This window comes from Puma concolor, chromosome A1 (assembly GCF_028749965.1).
Source record: "Puma concolor isolate L17-30 chromosome A1, mPumCon1.1.hap2, whole genome shotgun sequence".
In the NCBI taxonomy this organism is placed as follows: domain Eukaryota; kingdom Metazoa; phylum Chordata; class Mammalia; order Carnivora; family Felidae; genus Puma; species Puma concolor.
Genome location: NC_141667.1, coordinates 19527252 through 19549820, shown reverse-complemented (window position 1 = coordinate 19549820; position 22569 = coordinate 19527252). Strand labels below are relative to the sequence as shown.

General features: G+C 37.6%; 1 long non-coding RNA gene across 1 annotated transcript in view; it reads left to right on the top strand.

Annotated features, from left to right (window-relative positions):
* The first annotated feature begins 1190 nt into the window (after window positions 1-1190).
* The window catches only part of LOC147584043 (uncharacterized), a 176489-nt gene continuing 155110 nt past the window's right edge, over window positions 1191-22569 (top strand). Inside the window, exon 1 of the long non-coding RNA XR_015255110.1 lies at window positions 1191-1266. This is a non-coding gene — a long non-coding RNA (uncharacterized LOC147584043). The remainder of the gene's footprint in view (window positions 1267-22569) is intronic.

Genomic DNA, 22569 nt, shown 5'->3' with positions numbered 1-22569 from the left:
AAATGTGAGGAAATAAATTTCTGTTGTTCTACTCAGTCTGTGCTGCTTAATTAGGTAATCCTAGAAAACTAATGCAATCTACAGTCAATAAAACAACAAAATAATTGTTTAAAATGTATAATAGAATACTAATTTTTAATGAATATGCTTAATTATAAAGAAATGTAGTTTCAATGTGATTTTGCTTCTGAAGAACTGTCCCCATGCCTTCTATTAGGACAAACAAAATGGGAGAAAAACATTTTGAAAAATATTACATAAGCATTAGGTTACAAATTTCAGGTCTTGCTTCCAGTAGATAAATTTTCAGAGATGGAGTAAATATTAGCAATATCTGGGTACTCACTTATATTAGATGTCTAAAATGGTCCATTTCACAGAAGCAGAAAGTAGAATGATGGTTGCCAGGAGCTGGGGCAAGAGGGAAATGGGGAGTTGCTGTTCAAAGGGTCTAGTGTTTCAGTTATACTTCTAGAGATCTGCTGTAAAACAGTGTTTATAGTTGGCAAACTTTACACTTAGAAATTGTAGAGGGTAGATCTTATATATCTTTTCTTCCCACTATATATATGATATTATGATATGTATATATATATCGTCATATTAACAGCACTAAAGGCCAAGATATATGCAGAAATGCAAGTGTCAGAGGCATAGTGTTTTGCCTTTTCAAATTCCCAACTGTTATTCTAGAATCCTCTTGTGTCCTGCTTCTCTGCCAGCAAGGACGGTGAGGATTTAAACTCAAAAGAGTCATCACTGAGTCTGGACAAGTAATGCTGAATCCTGGAAAGTAAATGAACAGGAAATTGGCTTCTGTATTATATAAAAGAAACTTTCATGCTTTTATAATTTCCATTTGCACTCTTTCTCCAGACACTTACTTCACTTCCATAACAATAAAGCAAGTTTTCCCTCAAATGCTGCCTTTGTATACAATGTTTGGCAGTCAGTCAAATAAACCCACTATTTTTTTCTTCCTTTATAGGAGTGGTACCATGATGCATAATTTTGAACAGATGCATATGTGATCAGTGTTTTATGGAGTTCATGCAATTTCCTAAACCCATTTAAATTGTACGATAGTAATTGTAACATGTATGCGTATACACTAAAATTAACCTTATCATCAAAAGTATTTTTAGAAGCGTTCAAAATTAAGTAAACATTCTTCTTTGTATTATACACAGGTACTATCACACATAATCTGCGTATTCAACATACCCATTTTCTGTACCCATCACTACCATCACTTTGGGACATCATGTAAGTCACTTCTAATCTCTAAATATACGTTTATGTCTATTTTATGGGCTTTTAAAGGTCCACACTTTTAACGTTTTTATTTATTTTTGGGACAGAGAGAGACAGAGCATGAACGGGGGAGGGGCAGAGAGAGAGGGAGACACAGAATCGGAAACAGGCTCCAGGCTCTGAGCCATCAGCCCAGAGCCTGACGCGGGGCTCGAACTCACGGACCGTGAGATCGTGACCTGGCTGAAGTCGGACGCTTAACCGACTGCGCCACCCAGGCGCCCCTATTTTATGGGCTTTTAAATTTTTTGCTTGTGTACTGCCTAGTAGGGAACTGAGTAACTATTGCAAATACACCTGTTTGTTTGTTGTGAGGATCCAGGTGTGTCAACAGATATGCTAAGCATGTCAAATAAGAGGTTTCTTGTAATTATCCCAATAGGTTATAATAAAGGGTTTATGGGCTTAGATATATTCATAATTCAAATCTATGTGTACTTTTAAACATCCCAAGTCTCTTAGTATTTTCTTATTCTAACTAAAAAATACTTAGGCCATTATATTCCCACTGCCAGCAATATATGACTCAAGTTGCATGTTCTATACAATTTAGCAGATTTAGATTCATGCAGCATATGTTGTCACATAAGATTCTTAATTTGATTTCTATAATTAAATATAGCTGTGAGCTTTTTTTTTTGAAAACTAGTGCTTTAAAAAACATTGTATCATTAGCACACATGCTAAAAGTTAACTTTCTGAAGATAGTCTGCTTGAAAACACGTATACAACTGATGCTTTGTCTCTTAATGTATACACATGACAGAGAAATTCAGAGCATGAATGTCTGACAGAAACTGATGACATGAACGATAGGAATATCTTAAAAAATAACTCCTGTGGATTCTGATTAAGTCAAATTATCTATTGCCTCACTTTAAATCTGTGAATGTGGAATCCATCACTTCAACCATGTATCTTCATGTGAAGCACATCTTTCCAAATTGTGTAAATGCTTTCAAAGATCCTCAGAAAAAGTTATTTTGAGAACATATGCATCTATATTTTCATATACTTTTAAGAAGAAACAATGTAAATATTAAATATATATGTTATAAACTTTTATTAGGCATTTTAATGAAAAAGTATACAGTGCATTTATTATACTAAAATAAGGTGGTATTTATAACTGTTCTTTATTATAGCTATAACAGTGTGATACTGTGGCTCTTACATGCTTAAAGTTGAATTCTGATTCTGCTATTTACTTCTCATTCATAGGTAATTGGGTTAAATTTTATTGCCTCACTTTTCTCATCTTAAAATGGGGATGATGAAAGTAATCACTTCCTATGAATTTTATGACAATTAAATAATATCATGCCAATTAAGCATGTAGAAGAGCCTGAAACAAAACAAATACATAACAAACAGAAGTATTACTACTAAGTTTTTACCATTACATGCCTTTTCTTCAGATTTCCATAATCCTCCTCCACATAAAATCATTTTGGGGTGTTTTGAAAGTTTGCCATGTTAATCATGTTTATGTTTCCAATATGAATTAATGTAAAAAATATTTTTTTAGCCGAGGAACCAGGTTGGGTTGGAAAAGTTTTGCTCCCTACCTATTAAAATGTTACTCATGTGCGAACACTGCATTTCTTTAGAAACAGTCTCCTAGATGATGATGATGATGATGATGATGATGATGACGACAATTCACAATTCTTAATTACTTATCAGTAATGGTATTATACCTCCTTGCCTTTTGCTATGTGACTCTTTGGTACGTTCTAGGAGACTAGAGACAATGTGCATTCTCACTGCACCAGCTCTGGTCTTGCCCACATGAATGGCTTTGATCAATAGACTCTGTGAAGAAGAACAGTGTGCTCAGTCCAAGTAGAGGCTTTAAGATTCATCACCTTATGCTTGCGGCTCTCGAGTTCTCTCCAATAGCAATATCATATCCATAGAGGAGATATTTCTTCACCCTGAATCCTAGAATGAAAAGCTTGTGAAGTCCAGCTGAGCCCAACAGAGGCAGAACCAGAGGAAGAAATAAAAATTTGTTTTTGTAAGCCACTGAGATTAGGGATTATTCATCACCACAGGAGAAGCTGATTAATATGTGCAATAAGGGCATTTATATGAAAAGAGGACATATATGCTCATTTCACTACTTCATTGAGAAATGAAAAAAAGAATGAAAGATGAATTTAAATACTAATTAAAATGTGTTTTTCCCTGAAAAAGTGCTAGAATTAGTAAAACCTATTGAAATAAAAAGGCATTTGGTATATAACGGCAAATACACAATTACACTGCAACTGTGTACAGGAGGATGGTTAATTTTATGTGTCAGCTTCTCTGGGTGATACCTAAATATTTGGTCAAACATTATTTTGGATGTTTCTGCAAAGGTGTTTTGGATGAGATTAAATTTAAATCAATGGACTTTGAGTAAAGCAGATTGCCTTCCATAGTGTTAGATTTCATCCAATCACTTAAGGGTCTGAACAAAGAATAAGACTGACTTCCCCAGGTGCAAAGAGATGCTTCCAGAAGATGATCTTCGAACTTGAACTGATCAGACATGAGCTGCAACATGTCTGATTACCTTTGAACTTGAACTGCAACATCAAATCTTCTCCAGCTTGCTTCCCCACTCTTCATATTTTGAACTTGGAAGGCTCTATAATCATGTGAGCCCATTTACCAAAATAAATATCTCTTTCTGTTTACACACACGCACACACACAAACACACAGACACACACATCCTGTTGTTTCTGTTTCTTTGGAGAACCCTGATTAAAACAGATATGTTACTGGTAGTGAGGAATAGAATCTTAAGAAAAAGTTTTGGAAATGGTTTTGCAATTTCTAAAACTGGCTTTCTATTCTGATTAGATTTCAGATCCTAACAACTCTATTTTCAGGAAGAAAGAGAGCACCTGTAGTCCATCTTGTGATGTGGCTATAGAGATACACAAATTATTAACACTGGATACTCATAATAAGGCACTTATAAAGCAAGGATTTTATAATCCAGGTATATGATACCTTTGAATATTTTAATGAAACCAATGAATAAAATAAGATAAACTGGTTGCTCCTAATGTCTCTGCACAAAGTAGAGAAAGCAAAGAATGAGCTCAGGGATTTGAATTTCCAGATGAAGGGCTACATAAATGGCCTGAGAGTTTCTATGTCTGCCCTGAAAAAGATACTTATCTCCTATAGTCACATGGCAAAAGCAGAAATTAACTATTGGGACTTCATCAAGGTAAAAAGCTTCTGCATTGCAAAAGAAACAATCAATAATACTACAAGGCAACCTACAGAATTAGAGAAGATATTTGAAAATGACATACGATAAAGGGTTAGGATCTAAAATCTATAAAGAACTTACCAAATTTGACAACACCCCAAAAACAAATAACCAAGTTAAGAAATGGGCAGAAGACAGGAATCAACACTTTTTCATAGAAGACATCCAGATGGCCAACAGACATATTAAAAGATGCTTGGGGTGCCTGGGTGGTTCAATCAGTTGAGCCTCCAACTCTTGATTCAGCTCAGGTCATGAGTTTGAGTCCTTCTTGGGGCTCTGCACTAACAGTGTTGAGCCTGCTTGGGATTCTTTCCTCCTCTCTGCCCCTTCCTGGTTCATGCTTGCTCTCTCTCTCTCTCTCTCTCTCTCTCTCTCTCTCTCTCTCTCCCTCTCAAAATAAATAAATAAAATAAAATAAAAAAGATGCTCAACATTACTCATCATAAGGGAAATATAAAACAAAACCATGATGAGATACCACCTGACACTTGTCAGAAAGGCTAAAAATTAACAACCCAAGAAATAACAGGTGCTGGCAAGGATGTGGAGAAAGGGGAACCCTCTTAGACTGTTGGTAGGAATGCAAACTGATGCAGCCACTCTGGAGGACAGCATGAAGTTTCCTCAAAAAACTATAAATGGAACTACCTTATGATCCAGTAATTGCACTGCTAGGTATTTAGCCAAAAGATACAAAGGATACAAAAATACAGATTCAAAGGGGTACATGCACCCCAATGTTTATAGCAGCATTATCAAAAATAGCCAAGCTATGGAGAGAGCCCCATTGTCTATGGACTGATGAATGGCTAAAGAACAAATTATATATATATATATATATATATATATATATATATATATATGCCACTTATATACACTATATATTGGTATTTTATATATATGTATATATATATATATATATACATATATATATAATGGAATATTACTAAGCCATCATAAAGAATGAAATTTTGCCATTTTCAATATGTGAAGGAAGCTAGAATGTAATATGCTAAGCAAAATAAGTCAGTCAGAGAAAGACAAGTACATATGATGTCGCCCATATATGGAATTTAAGAAAGAAAATAGATGAACATATGAGAAGGGAGGTATAAAGAGGAGAAAAAGAAACCACAAGAGACTCAATGATAGAGAACAAACTGAGGGTTGATGGAGAGAAGTGGGTGGGGGATAGGATAAGTGGGTGATGGTTACTAAGGAGGGCACTTGTGATGAGCATTGGGTGTCTTATGTAACTGATGAATCACTGAATTCTACTCCTGAAACCAATATTGCACCATATGTGCAAAATGTAACTAACTAAAATTTAAATAAAAAGACATTAAAAAGAGATTATTAAAACTGAACCCCAAATCTTATTCTGTCACTGGCTGAATAACAATGCAAATTGAAACCTTAGCATCACAGGGTGTCTACTGTTAAAGTGATAGCATTGATTGGGAAGGGACTGGATATTGAAAGTTGGAATATGGATGTGTGGAAAGACCTAAATGAAGCTGGACTCGCTGAGCTTCTAAATTCTGATGAGTCTTCCTTGCCAGGACCAGCAGCCTTTCCATCCATGTCTGAGGAGACTAACCCTGCATTTTCTGAGGACAGTGTAACAGCCTACCCTGAGGAAGTTGTCCTGCAACACACTGCAGCCCACTTCCACAACCCCTTTTAAGTTCTTGACCTATGACTAGACTCAAGTCTCAGGAGGGTCCTAAAGGTGAGGTACAAAATGTGACCCATAAGGAAGTATGCTACACTCGAAAAGAGCTGCTTGACTTGTCTAATTTATGCAGACAGAAATCTGGGGAATATGTGTGGTAATACATTTTAAGGGTGTGGGATAATGATGAAAAAAACCCACAAAATTGTGTCAGGACAAAATCATGGATATGGACCCACTAGGCAGGGGTCTCTGCATTTAATATTGCAACTTGGGGAGTTAGAAAGTGCTCTAACAGATTGTTTGCTTGGCTGGCTAAAACGTAGATGAAAAGGTGACCCACATTAAGTGTACTTGAAATTCCAGACCTGCTTTGGTTTATGGTACAGGAAAAGACTCAAAGGCTTAGGGGGATTGGAAAGTTACAGAGAATTTATCATTTAAGAACCACTTACCTACCCTGGGAGGTTGCAGAAGATGCAACACTCAACATTACTGTGAGAAATTAATTGCTCTGTGATTGCTCTTCTCTGTAGGTGATCCCCACCACATCTCCATTCAACTTATCTTTTTTTTTTTTTTTTTTTTTTTTTGCACAGAGAACAGATGGATCTTGGAGACTGACAGTAGATTATCACAAGCATAACGAAGTGGTGACTCTAATTATAGCTATGTTACCAAATATGATTTCTTTGCTTGAGCAAATTAACATACTCCCTGATGGAAAGTATGCAGCCACTGAGCTGGCAAATGCTTTTTTTCTACATGCCTGTTGATAAGGAGCATCTGAATTAGTTTGCTTTCAGCAATATATCCTAATTACCCCACCTCGGGCATATATCAACTCTCCAACACTAAGTCATAATTTAACTAGCAGGGATCTTGATCACCTTTCCCTCCAGCAAGATATCACATTAATCCATTACACTGATGACATTATCCTTATGAGACTTGGTAAGCAAGAAGTGGTAACTACTCTAGACTTATTGATTGAATATAGGTGTGTTAAAAGGTGGAAAGTGACTCCATCAAAAATTCGGGGCCTTCTAGTCAGTGAAATTTCCAAATGCCCAAGGTGTGGGGCTTGTTGAGATGACCCTTCCAAGGCTAAGAATAAGTAGGTGCACCTGGGCCCTTCTACAACCAAAAAAGAGGCACAATACCTAATGGGTTTCTTTGGATTTTAGAGACGACATAGTCCTTATTTGGGTATGTTAACTCTAGTCCATTTATTGAGTGACCCAGGAGCTGCTAATCTGGCATGAGACCCAAAACAAAAGAAGGCTCTACAACAAGTCCAGACTGCTGTGTAAGCTGCTCTACTGCTTTGACCACACCATCCAGCCAGATCCAATGGTGCTTGAGATGTCAGGGGCTGATAGGAATGCTGTTTGGAGCTGGCGGCAGCCCCCTGTAGGCGAATTACAGTGCAATCCCTCCAGGTTTAAAAGCAAAGCCCTGCTATCTTCTGTGAATAACTACTCTACTTTAGAGAAACAGGCCTGAACAGAGACTGAATAATTGATTAATCCTGAGACAACAAGTTACCATGCAACCTAAGCTGCCAGTCATGAGCTAGGTGTTATCTGGCTCACACAGACTTATGTTGGGCATGCACAGCAGTACTCCATCATCAAACGGAAGTGGTATATACAATATCAGCCTGAGCAGGACCTGAAGGCACAAGTAAATTACATGAAGAAGTAACCCAAATGCCCATAATTGCCACTCTGGCTCCACTACCTTCTTTCTCGGAGCCTTCAACTGTGGCCTCAGGGGGAGTTCCCTTTGACAAAGGCAGAGAAAGCTCTGGCCTGGTTTACAGTAGTTCTGTATGAGCTGCAGCTGCATCAATACAGGCCCTTTCTGGGACACCCCTGAAGGCAGTAATGAAGGGGAATCTTCCTGGGAAGCAGAGCTTAGAGAAGCATAGCTGGATGCTTGTTTTGCTTGGAAGGAAGAACGGCCAATATATACTGAATCATGAATTGAGGTCATGAATTAATGACAAGGAAGTCTGGAGAGGGGTATATGGATAGAACTCTCTGAATGTGTGGGGGGAAAAGCAAAGATATTTGTGTTTATCTATGTTTTTTAAATCCAAGTTTATCCATTTATCCATGTTTTTTTTAATGGTATAATGATAGATTTTTTTTGCAACATGTTTTTTTCTTACAATTATTCACTGTCATTGTGTTTCACTTACATAGAGCTTCAAATTAGATGCACTGGTGATATTTTTTTTTTTTCAATCTTACACTAGTAAAATTTACTTTGTGTGTATTGCCCTTACACACAATAGTGTGATTGCCCATCTTATATATACTTCTTCAACTGCCCTCTAATAAGATTTTGGCAGACATTTTAATAGGTGAAACGGAGATACACTCAGTTATAGTAACATAATTGACAAAAATTATAATAGTGCAACTACAGAATCAGAATTGAAATATATAGATATTTAGAATGTCTGCCCCCAAAATATCACCTGTGTTTGAAAGTGGCCAACTCCTGGAATAAATACCTTTTGTCCTATTCCATTTAAGTTGGAAACCCCTTCTTTACCTTAAGAGATTTTTAGGACACAGTTATATTTTTAACCCTAAACAATTCTAACTCTGACATATTGTTTCCTCTCTGTTTGTTATCTGTGTTCTGGAGCTCACTTCCTGTTCTATTTGTAGTTGAAGTTGTGCCTAGTTGTCCAAATCTTGACTCTTATTCTGTAAGATGTCAACCAAACCTGTGTGAAGCAGACTTTAATGAATGTCTTTAGGGTGAGAAAGTGTGAATTAAGAAGCTTTACACCAAAGTACCACACTGAAAGTTACTTTAAAATTATATTAATATGTCTTTATTATTTTATGGACCTTGAAAGTTTTCATCAATCATCTCTTCCCAAAGCTTTCAATTTCCCAATTTTTCACTGAACACATCATTCTTTCTATGCTTTTTTTTCCTATTTGTCCTGTTCCTTTCTTTTCTTCTCATTCTCCTTATTATTCTCTGTGTCTCATTTCCTCACTCCTCTGTACTACGATGACCTGAAATTAAACCTATCTCTCTTCTATGTACTGATGAGGTTGGCCCTTTCTTATTCCTTCTTCATCCTAGGACTATATCGCCTACACAAAAAGACTACAAGGTAATCTTCTAAGGCAAATGCCATTGACTTTTGAATTCCAACCTCCACCAGCAAAAACTAACCACTACTAAACTTGAAATAAAGAAACATGTTTTAGTAAATCAAATCGTTAAGCATAATTTCTCCCTTTTAGAGTCCATAAGCAAATTGAAGTCATACAATACGGAAATATTTATGTAATCTCTCAAATACAACCTTTATAACCAACTTCCTGCTTAGAAATAGGCTATGGAGAGGTGCCTGGGTGGCTCAGTGGTAGAGCATCAGACCATCTCAGGTCATGATCTGACCTGCTGGGTTCCAGCCTTCATGACCTTCGTGGGTTCCAGCCCCACATCATCCTCTATGCTGACAGCTCAGAGTCTAGAGCCTGCTTAAGATTCCATGTCTCCCTCTCTCTCTGTGTTTCTTCCCCGCTTGCATTCTGTGTGTGCCTCTCTCTCAAAAATACATAAACATTTTAAAACGTTTAGAAAAACAAATAGGCTATGGATACAGTCAGTTTTTTGGTTCTTGCTTTATTTTTTTTCAACGTTTATTTATTTATTTATTTATTTATTTATTTATTTATTTATTTATTTGGGACAGAGAAAGAGCATGAACGGGGGAGAGGCAGAGAGAGAGGGAGACACAGAATCGGAAACAGGCTCCAGGCTCCGAGCCATCAGCCCAGAGCCCGACGCGGGGCTCGAACTCACGGACCGCGAGATCGTGACCTGGCTGAAGTCGGACGCTTAACCGACTGCGCCACCCAGGCGCCCCTTGGTTCTTGCTTTAAACAAGTTCCTGTATATAATTTATTTCTCTTTCAGCTACATAGAAAAAAGTTGAAAAGGAAACACTAGATTAATGTTAAAGAGCAGTAGAGAAATAATGAGGTGAAAACTAAATTCTTATGCTATGGTTATGATAATAAAACCTCTTAATTTGCCACTGATGCTTAATATTCAACTTGTGATCCCATCAAGAGTATATGCATTAATTTTCATTCTTTCTACAAAGACCACAAAGCTAGAAATTTTATTTTCTTTATTTAAATACATATGTAAGCCCCAGTTACTTTTTTTTTCCATTGGTTCCAAAGAGCAGAATACTTTGTAATAACAAAAGCATTGCTATTGGGTTAGAAGATATTACATAACAATTAAGATTGTAGGATTTAGAGGTGACATCTTCCAAGCTCTAGTAATAGCTAGCTGTGTGGCTATGAGGAAGTTACTTAACTTCTTTAATTCTGAATTTCTTCATATGTAAAATGAGAACTGAAACAGTTCTTGTGTCATTTGATTGATGCAGTGATAAACTGTTTAAGAAATGTACAATATTTAGAATAGTATCCAGTTACACTAAGATAAAAAAAAGTTGTAATGTATATAAGACAACATTCAAATTTATTCTCCAAATAAAAGTAAATAGTTCCATGGGAGGATTAAGTACCAGATAAACAAAAAGACAAAATGTGTACACCAAATTGAGAAGAAATGCAGGGAAATAAGGGCTACAAAAGCCCCAAAGTATTAGAATTTGGAAGAACCATAATTATGCATATATATTTAATGTAAAATAAATCATTGTCATTCTTATATTTATTTTCACATTCCTAAATATATGCTGAAAAATATATTACAGGGAATTCAGGCAAAAAAAGAATCTGTATACAGCATTTGAATTTAACATGAAATGTATATTGTTATAACAAAAGATAATAAAAGCCTCTAAAATTATAATTTAGACTTGATATTTAGAGTTCTTCATATTTCTGAGTTATTTAAATTCTCCTTACCATAACAACAAAGTTGTGTATTTGAAAGATACCAAAAATATGAGTACCATCTAGTGGTAAAACAGGAGGTAAGCAGCAGGCTGTGAGAGAAAGGGGGTTAAAACAGGTGAGGGGAACAAAAAGCAGGAATAAGATTATAAGGAGGAATGAGGCTATGGCCAGAGTCAGTAAATATCAAAAAAAGAGCCCATGTCATTAGTATAATGTATATGGGATTGGATGGTAAACCACCTGAGCTGTAACAAACAGGGGACAATGTATATCTGTCAGAACTATGCTTCTGACCACATTTCTGTTTACTGAAGACATACCTAAATTCTAGAACCCTGAAGGTTAGAGAGACTGGAGCTTAACCCCCTCACATCAATTCAGAGCATAAGTAATGCTGCAAAACTCTGAATCAAGACCCAAGATGGTGGAGGGGGCATGAAGGTGCGAGATTGTTGTATAATATACAGAAGCAAGCATTTGGCAAACTGTCTTGTAACAGAGTAATGGAGTTTCCACTAAGTATAACAGTAATAATTACAGAAACAACAATTTGTTTGGGAAGATACTGCTTCAGTTGTCTTAAAAATCCACATGAGAAAAACTAAAGGCTGGCCAAGAACTCAAGTTTAGTAAGACACTAAGCAAGAACACAAATTCGAGACTGTTTGGTTATAAAATACAAACTCAACAAATAAAAGATGCTTTGCAAATTATTTAGCAATAAAAAATATTTAATATGAATGTTGTTCTAGTGGTTATGGAAATAACAAGTGTAAATATCCTAATCAGGTTAAAAATCTCAAAATGTCTCAAATAAATAAAAACCCACAGAAGATGAAGACTATCTGTGCCATTTGGATATTATGAGCAAAGGAATGAAGGAAGCAAGGAAGGAAGGAAGGAAGGAAGGAAGGAAGGAAGGGGAGGAAGGGAGAAAGAAGAAAGAAAGAAAGAAAGAAAGAAAGAAAGAAAGAAAGAAAGAAAGAAAGAAAGAAAGAAAGAAAGAAAGAAAGAAAGAAAGAAAGAAAGAAAGAAAGAAAAGAAAAGAAAAGAAAAGAAAAGAAAAGAAAAGAAAAGAAAAGAAAGGAAACAGCGGGACGGAGGGAGGAAGGAGGGAGGAAGGAAAGGAGGAAGGAAGGGAGGAAGGAAGGAAAATCTACACATATCTACACATATCAAAACATATCTACACATATGGAAGGAAGGAAGGAAGGAAGGAAGGAAGGAAGGAAGGAAGGAAGGAAGGAAGGAAGGAAAATCTACACATATCTACACATATCTACACATATCAAAAAATAAAAGTATATTTTTAGCTATAGGACTAATTTTTTTCTTAGATATCTACATGCAAATGAATAGATATGATAACAAAATTAACTTACAAACTGATACATATTACATTTACATTTTTTGAAGTCTAGGCGCCATAAATTCACAGAAAGATGTTTGTCATTTTAATAAATTTGAGATTTCAATCTGTTTACATTGTGGAAAGTTCATAAAGGTTCAGTAGAGTTTTACTGTATGAAATTAAGCTGTAATACAGATGGATTGAAAAAAATAAAATTAAAAAGAAAAAAAATGCTGAGAACTCTGAAATAAGCATGAGGAGTTTCAGCCCAACTACAAAGTTGGAGGGCACATAGTGCTCCATGAGACAGCTCTTACTTCTGATAGTAACGGCAAATTCAGGAGGTTCCTCAAACCACAGTTAAATTCAACCATTTGCCAGAAGGACTCAGAATTCACAGAAGGCTCTTTCTCTCATAGTTACAGTTTATTACAGGGAAAGGACACAGATTAAAAATCATCCAAAGGAAAAGACACATAGGAGAGAGTTCAGAAGGAATCCAAAATAGAGATTTCACTGTCCCCTCCCTGCAGAATCAGGGCTGTGGGAGGGTATTATTCTGACAAACATTAGCAGGTCCTACTTTAATGTATTACTTCAATATCCATAATGGTTCCCACAGGGCAGTATCCCGTATGGACATCCCTGTGCTATGCAATTTTCTGTTGCCCTTCTGCCTGACCATCTGACTAATCCACTGGCCACCACACTTGAGTTAGTAAAACCCAAACATAAGGGCAAACAGCATCTAATTTATCCCATTGAACTGATTTGTTTTTAGTTTCTCTAATCAAAATGACAGGCTTCTGAACAGGATGCTCTCCATTCACCTGGGAACTGCCATCCATAGGCCAAGAAACTTTTTACTGGTGAACAAAGAGCATTGCTCAAGTGGCCCAAGCGACCATGGTATGACCATAGCATCTAACACCTCCTCAGGAGGTTCCAAGTCACCAATGGGGGAAAAGAGGTTATCTGCTTGTGCAGATCTTCTTGTTATTTCCCTGGTAGCATGTTCTGGCATAAACCATTTCCATTTCATTATGGAACACTTACAGGCACTGTCTTCTCCATTAGAATTTCTTTGACATCACCCAAGAAAGTATAGGTTTTATAGGTTTAAAGATTATTTTATGTCCCTCAGCCACAGAGACAGTTTTAATTATTTCTAACAGCAACCTGGTAAATGTTGCCCAAATGGGAAATTCCAGTTCAAACCTCAGTGCTGTTGTTGGATGGCACTCACAAGCTTTTGCCATAAGGTCCAATCTGCACAGTATTGTTTAGCAAGGGTATTGTTTAGCAAGTTAACAACCTGTGAGAGTTCAGGCACTCATGGGTTTTCATTTAGTATGTCCGATTAATATTGGGGGAAGAGTAGGTTTTCATGGATTCGGTTTTAGAATACTAAGTCTATCCCCATAATACATTCAGGTAAAGGAGTTAAAAAGAAACAACACACATACACACACACACACTTCCTAGAATCTGTTCAAATACATAAATTTCCATTTAAACTTTCACCTTAATCCCATCAACACTTATATTCTTGTATTCTCCTAACTGTCTCTCTCATTGGAAGTCCACCAACAGATTTTGGAACCGTAATGCATGAGGCTCCCGTTTCAAGGAATCCCCAAACTTCTTTATCTCCCTGACCATTTATTTACCCACTCATGTGTATGACCTAGGGTCCACAGCTAGGCCTCAGGCCAAAGGACCCAGGCTTACCTCTCAACACTTATCTTGATTAGATTACTGGACCAGTGTCCCAGCATTTGGGCATTGAGTTTGTCATTGTCCCTTTGACTATGGCTTTCTAAATTTCTTCAAACTAAGATTACTAAGCAGATTTATTTAGTATCCATCAATGTTGGGGCACCATCAGTCCATCCAGCTTCCCAGAGTACTATATTAAAATCATATCAGCATCCACTGTATCTTATTTCTTAATAAATGTTTAAAAATCTTCATCTCGTTGTGATGAAACTCTAGAACCTTTTTTTCCCCATTCTTTTGAAAATTATTCTAGTTTTCTTCACTATATGTTATTTTAGTTCAATTTTTCCCTTTGGTAGTGGCCCTGACGCCAGAGGCTGATACTGTGAATGCCTAAGATCCAAGAATGACCCGCCATCAGGATCAGTCCCAACACTCTGTCTTATTTTCATTGTAACTATTAGAGATAATAATAACTAGGGATTACATTTGTTAGTTGTTTCTCATCATTTGCATTTCCTTATGCATCAACGCCTCAGAAGTTAGACATATGATTCCTAAATTTACTTGGTACCTTTCACCTCCAGTAACTAATTGCAATACAGCTGCAATTCCATAAAATGGTGACCCTTCTCCCCCATGGCCATCCAAGAATCACGGGTTTGTCATTCCCCACCATTTCATCTTTTTTCATAAACCACATCCTTCCATGAATCAGGGTCATTTTAGCCAATTCCACTTCTCAGGCCAAATGTCCAGTTACCCAAACTGCAGAGTTTGAGGGCACACAGTCCTCCACAAGACTGTCTTCACTTCTAACACCAACTCAAATTTGAGGAATTTCAAAAAACCCCCTCAGCCTTGATAATTCTCTCAGAATTTACTGAAAGCTATTATTCTCATAGTTAACATTTAACATACAGGAAAAGGATTCAAATTAAAGTCAGCCAAAGAAAGAGACACACAGGCAGTCTTTTGTCTTTTCTCTCACTGTAGAGTTAGGGCACCTTAAATTGGGAGTATCAGTATGTAAAAATGCAAACAGAGTATTACCAAACAATGAGGTTTACCCGAGCCCAGTGTCAGAGTTTTCCATTAGGGCTCTATTGGGTATTCATGATTGATTTATTGTTTCCTCATATGGTTAATCTCAGTCTTCAAGTTGATAGATACTGCATGACCCAAAGCCTCCACCTTGTGTCCCACTGTGAGTCCTTCTGGCATGAACAACCCTGACTGTAAGAATGTAGGCTTGTGATCAGCCCCCTCCTAAACAAAAGCACTCTTATCAGATGTAATCCAAACTACCTTGCAAAAGCTGAGGCCAAGTATCAGACCTTATTGGCAAGGTCAAATTATGTACTACACAGTAAGTCATTACCAGATTTTAGACTGAGAGTTTGGTAAGAGTTCATTTAACAAGCATATAGCAAGGGTGCCTGGGTGGCTCAGTCGGTTAAGTGTCCTACTTCAGCTCAGGTCATGATCTCATGGCTCATGAGTTCAAGCCTTGCATTGGGCTCACTGCTATCAGTACAGAGTCTGTTTTGGATCCTCTGTACCCATCTCTCTTTGCCCTCCCACTCTTGCATGCTCTATCTCCCTCAGAAATAAACATTTTAAAAAATGTTAAAAAAGAAACACATAGAATGACAAGTTTGGTTTATAATGTTGGACTTCATTCCAAGAATAACACAGCACCTTTACATCTTTACCATGCTTTAAGTTTGAAGATATTTGTATGTGTATGTAAATGAATATATATTGCATTTATTGCATATTATTGTATTTATTGTGGAAATAGATAAGGATATGATAGAAATAGAGATATTTAGATACAAGTTTTTTTTTTCTCTAGTCATTCTGTACATGATTGATTTGTGGGATGTATGAGCAGAAATTGGATAGCCAATTAGGAATCCATTAGTCCACTGTAGGAATCCAAGTGAAAATGGATGGCCAGAGATGAAGAAGAATATGCACTACTGTAAGTACTATCTAAGATGAGATATAGGTGACAAGCTCTATATGAAAACACATTAAACTGACTATAATATTATTTTGTGATTATTGTTAGAAACTGGTAAATATTGAATATTTAGAATGCCATCAAAGAAGTATAATGTCCTAGATAATGGGATTAGAGTTAAAATGGAAAAATGATTATGGTAAGGATAGTTACCACCAGAGAAGTTAGTCTAAAAAAGTATGCATGTGTTTTGTATAGGGAAGAGCTAATTTGATAGGAAGCCTATACCCATCTGCACACAAACCAAAATGGCAGAAAGTACATGCCATCCCTCACATCAATAGGAAAAGTTTATATTATTGTAGGGCAAGAATGGCAATGGAGCAAGGAAGGCTAGGAAAACATGTTTGTCTTATCAAGGCTTGATAGACAGTTAATGGCTACACCAAGCATCTGAACTTTTAAAGCTATCAATAGTGGCAGTACATGTGATGACCATAAAATGTGGGTTAGGGTTTGATGTCAGAGACAGCATTGAAGGCAAAAACTCAGAACAGATGAAAAAATCATGAATTTTTTGAAACTGAAGAGATTGTTTCTTGGACCGCATAGGTGTGATCAGAAAGAATTAGGAAATCACAGAAAAAGAAAGACAAGGCATAGGTTTTTTGAAATAAGCAAAGTCATTTTAGACCCTGGCCATCTGGTAGTTTATGCCTTACCAGCATTACTTTCCCAAAGCACACTTCTTGTAGAATTTATTAGGTTATGTTGAAATTGCAGAAGAATAGACCTCAGTCGTTAATGATTTTAAGGGAACAAAAGAATGTAAGAATAAACATCCATGATCAGGCCAGGAGATAGCCTAATCATATCAGGGGCAATAAATCAGTGATAAAACTTCCAATACTGATTCAAAAGTAAAGATTGACTTGATGCACATCCTTGAGTTATCCTTGCAGGATTTAAACCCCTTTGAGCATTCAAATTCCAGGCCAGGTGGAGCCAGTGATTGTTGATGCTGACTCTTGCCAGCCCTCATGGCCTTGATCAACTGAGACCTGAACCTTAAGGTGACTTTTGCCCCAATTCTAAGCTGAATCCACCATTGGACAAGCCTCTTCATTAATATGTGTGAACCATTAGCTTAAAACTTTACCAGTTTTCTTGCTTGAGGAGAAACTGATGAAGTTTTGGGGTAATGGTGGGGTGGTCTGGAACCAACGACCAAGAAAGAATTCTTGAAGACATCTTTGGTGCAAAAAAGGTTATTTTATTATAGCATGGAGACAGAACCCATGGGCAGAAAAGGGGCTATCTGTTGCCAGGGAAACACCATTTATTACCATTTAATAAAACCTCAGTCATGAGATCCTTCAGATGTATATCAGGGGGCCATAAGCTTGGAGCATGATTGACCGCATATATCTTGGAGCAGTTGAGATAAAGGAAGTAGACTATAGAATCCTCCAGGTTGGGATATGCTAAACTAAGGATCTCTTTTGCCCCTAGCAAAGTGTCATCATCGAGACAGCTGTGCGAGCCCCTAGAGGGAAGTCACACTACCAGTTACAAGGACTTGTCAATGGGCTGTAGGCAGTAAGGGAATTTAATTTTTCATTTGCTTTAGTTTCCCACATTACCATGGCAAGCACTTAAACCTCTTTCCTTTGTTCTTGGGTAGCCAGGAATGTCCGAGGAATATCATACATATTCCATTGGAGTGTGTGGGGGTGATGTATTTTGCCCTCAGCTTTCCCCTTGCTCCCTCATCAGAAACTGCTTTGGGAGATACCCCTGGTATCTGGGGCAACATGGGCACAGGCAGGCACCTGCGACAGCACCAGTTCTTCTAAAGCTTATGACAGGAAATGGCTGTTTAGAAATAAGAAACCCAAATATCTGTCCAAGATTCTCCACGAACCACTTGTGGTAGAATAAATAATGGCCTCAACCCTGTATTTGCAGGAATGATTAAGTTAAATCCCGTATTTGTATTCTTAATTTGAGATTAATTCATCTTGAAGTGAGAAGGTTATCCTGGCTTATCCAGGTGGACTCTGATGATCCTGAACTTTACCTGTGATCCTTGAGAAGAGTGGTGGTTAAAGAAACCCTCCACCCTTCTGTGTTCTGGTAAACGGCTACTCCAAAAGAATCACTTTTCCCTATGTGACTTAACTAAGACTCATAGATGCCCACCCCCAAATCCCCTCCACCCCCACTCCCATACCCCAACATCGTCCTTGTTTACCTACACTAGGACCAGACACACCTTCTGTATTTCCATTATTTACCTCATAAATGATTAATTAAACTGTTTTGTCTTTACTCATCAATTACAACAAATGCTTTTTACCAAACTTCAGTGGAGATTCTCTCCTGCCCCAGGTCCTGAAATTTGGCTACCCTCAGCCTGAGCCAGCACACAATCCCTCCTTAGAGGCCCCCAGCCTAAACAGTCTGGCCTCAGGGTAAAACATCCTCTGATCTACTATCCAGTCAGGCTACCCTTTTATCTCACTTCCCTACATAGGGTTCATCCTGCTTGTTTGCTCCTCACTACAAAAGAAAAATCTTGTTTTGCCTATTTTCTGATAACACAGATTTTGAGTTCAGAGCTTTCTCCCTATTGCAATAATATTTCAAAGCAAGTTTCTCCTTACCTACCCCTGGACTTGTTTCTATTTTGGCAGGTCAATGTAATCACAAGGATCCTTGTAAGAGGGAGACAGTGGAGTTCAAGTTAGAGAGAAGACAGGGTGACAGAGGCAGAGGTTGATATGATGCCCTTGTAATGCATCACAATCACACAAAGCAAAACAATCAGGAAATGCAAGCCACCTCTAGAAGCTGGACAAGGCTAAAAGTGGATTCTCTCCTAGAGGCTCCAGAAGGAAGCAGACCAGCTGACACTTGACGAAAGCCCAGTGAGATTTATCTTGGTCTACAGAACAGTAACATAATAAATTTGTATTATTATTATAAGCCACTAAATTTTTGGTAGGTAATTTGTTACAGCAACGATAGGAAACTAATACCCTTCTTGTGTAAATGTAAAATGACTCCATTGAGGAGGTTATTCTCCAAGGGTATGTTTAGGTTTAATTTTGTTATAATACTGCGGTCAAGAGTATTAAGCCAAACAGCACAATTTTACAGGTTTTAAACTTAGACTTTAGAAATTAGGTATCGAATCCTGGAATAGAGAGATGTTTTAATCTAAATATGTAGGTGACTAAATATGCTAGGGGCCAATGAGAGCCTTTGAAAATTCAGGTGTAGTAAACTTGGAATTAAATCAGAAAAAGGACTAGTCAATCATAAAATAATACAAACAAGGGATGATAAAGGACCAGAAACAAAACCCATTACCAAGTAAGAAAACAAACAACCAAGAGAAGAGTTCAGCCATGAAGGCTGAGGAAGAGGTATAAGTGGAAACAACAGACAGAGTGTCTCCCATCAAAATCCATGTCCATTCTTCACATGGTGAGAATTAGGTTCATCTCAGGGTTATCCCAAGTGCATTGATTAAGATCAATCTTGGCCTGAAAATGTCGGCTTCAGTCATGGGACTCACATGGTTCAGGAGACAAAGCAATTCCAGAACCATGGGAGGCAAATGCAGAGCTTTGACAATGTGACAGTGTCACAATGGCATAACCTTTTGTGTCAACTTCTGATAAAGCTGCAGTAATTACCATAAATTACCACTGAAAGATTTCAAAATGTACAAGAAAATTAGTGATATTTTTAGGTTTCTTGAGAGTCCTTGGAGCTTGAAACACATATTTTCTTTGAGTAAAATACCTCCTAGAATACTAACATTTTCCATTATGTACAAGTGTATATATGTGTTTCTGTGTGTGTGCATGTTGTGTGTGTGTATTATAAAGAGCTATGAGATATTTATGAAGTGATAAGGTTGTATTAGTCAACTCAGGCTGCCATAACAAAATACGACAGACTGAGTGGCTTAAACAACAGAAATTTGTTTTCTCACAGTTCTGGAGGTGAGAAGCCTGAGATCACGGTGCCAGCATGGTGCGGTTCTGGTGAGGTACTCTTCCTGGTTTTGATAGCCTCCATCTAGCCATGTCTTCACATGGCAGAAAGTGCTCTGGTATCTCTCCTTTTTCTTATAAGAGCTCCCAATTTACCAGATCAGGGCTCCCCCTTATGATCTCACTTAACCTTGATCATCTCCTTACACACCTTATCTCCAATAAAGTCACCTGGGTTGTTAGGGCTTCAACATATACACTTTGGGGGGATACAATTCAGTTCATAGCAAAGGTAACATGCAAAAATCCCATGTTAAAATTGAGGTATATTTATTATTAGATAAATCTTGTTTATTTTGGTGGAGACAGGAAGCAATGGCAAAGTAATAAGAACACGATTACCTACATTCCTATTCACAGGGGCAAATGCTCAGTTATGGCAAGTGTCATTATGGTCAGAGTTCTGTAAATGTTGATTCTACACTACAGCAATATTTTTATCATAAAAAACTTTACCAAAACATTATTTTAAAAGCTTTAAAATATAATCAATGAATGCATGATTAAAAAATATTTTTTTTTTGGGTAACAGACCTAAATGACAATACATACATTTTTCATCTTTCTTCAGTCTAATCCGTATCTTGTTTTCCCACAAGTCAAGGATACATTAATGCAATATATCAGGTTCTTCCCAGTAACTATTCACATATTCTCTTTATGTCAGAGCCTCTCAGTGTACCCAGCACCAATAGTTACCACAGATGGGTCCCATGTGACCCAAAGTACAGATCCACTCTGTGCTTGAGCTTCTGGGTAAGCTCTGGGCATATTGGACCTCTTGCTGAAGATAGTACTCTTATTTATTCCAGGAAATACTTATTTTTCTATGGTGTTAACAGGATAAGCTATTCTGGATTATACATTGATTGAGTACTGAGTCTACCCTCAGAAAGTCCACAACCATCAATCTTGATATCAGGAAGACCATTCTCCCACTGACTTCTCAAGCAATTGCTTAACACAATTGCCGTATTACCCAACCCAAAGTTTGTGGCCCAGTTCAAAGATGGATCAGGCAGTTTTTCTTCAGTGGCTCTTCTGGCTCTATTTCAAAATGGCTCGGGGCACCTGGGTGGCTCAGTCGGTTAAGCGTCTGACTTCGGCTCAGGTCGTGATCTCACGGTCTGTGAGTTCCAGCCCCGCATTGGGCTCTGTGCTGACAGCTCAGAGCCTGGAGCCTGTTTCACATTCTGTGTCTCCCTCTCTCTCTGACCCTCCCCGATTCATGCTGTCTCTCCCTGTCTCAAAAATAAATAAACGTTAAAAAAAAAAAAAAATTAAAAAAAAAAAACAAAAAACAAAACAAAATGGCTCCAGTCATGTCAATTTTTCACAGATGAACGTATTTGTGAGCAAAAGATACTCAGTGTTTCACACGCCTTATTAAATCAAACTTTGCTGAGTAAGTGGATAAAGATATAAAAGTTTTCAAGTAAATGGCACAAATTACAAAACTTTTTGTTTTTGTTTTTAAGTTGTGTCAATTCATGCCCCCACTGTTATGGGCTGAAGTGTATTCCCCCAAAATTCTTATTGTGAAGCCCTAAAGCCCAACATGACTGTATTTGGAGACAGGGCCTTTAAGGAGGCAATTAAGGTTTGGGGCGCCTGGGTGGCGCAGTCGGTTAAGCGTCCGACTTCAGCCAGGTCACGATCTCGCGGTCCGTGAGTTCGAGCCCCGCGTCCGGCTCTGGGCTGATGGCTCAGAGCCTGGAGCCTGTTTCCAATTCTGTGTCTCCCTCTCTCTCTGCCCCTCCCCCGTTCATGCTCTGTCTCTCTCTGTCCCAAAAATAAATAAACGTTGAAAAAAAAATTTAAAAAAATAAAAAAGGAGGCAATTAAGGTTATATGATGACATAATGGTGGGCCCTATTCCCAAGGAACTGGTTTCTTTATAGGAAGAGGAAGAGACAACAGGAGTGTACATGCAAAGAGGAAAGGCCGTGTGTGGATACAGTGAGAAGGAGGTCTGCAAACCAGAAAGAAAGGTCTCTAGAAACCAACCCTGCTGGTACCTTGATCTTGGACTTCTAGTCTCCACAACTGTGAGAAAATCAGTTGTGTGTTTCAGTCACCCAGGCTATGATATTTTGTTATGGCAGGTTGAGCAGACAAATACACTCATTAACAAATTAAGATTTTCATTCTCCCACATAGCTACCTGATCCTGATTCAATTATTAAGAGAGAGAAACACAGAGAGAGAATGAAAAACAGGTTAAAATAAACAACTATAATATCTGTGAGAACATATAGTATCACACACTATATGTG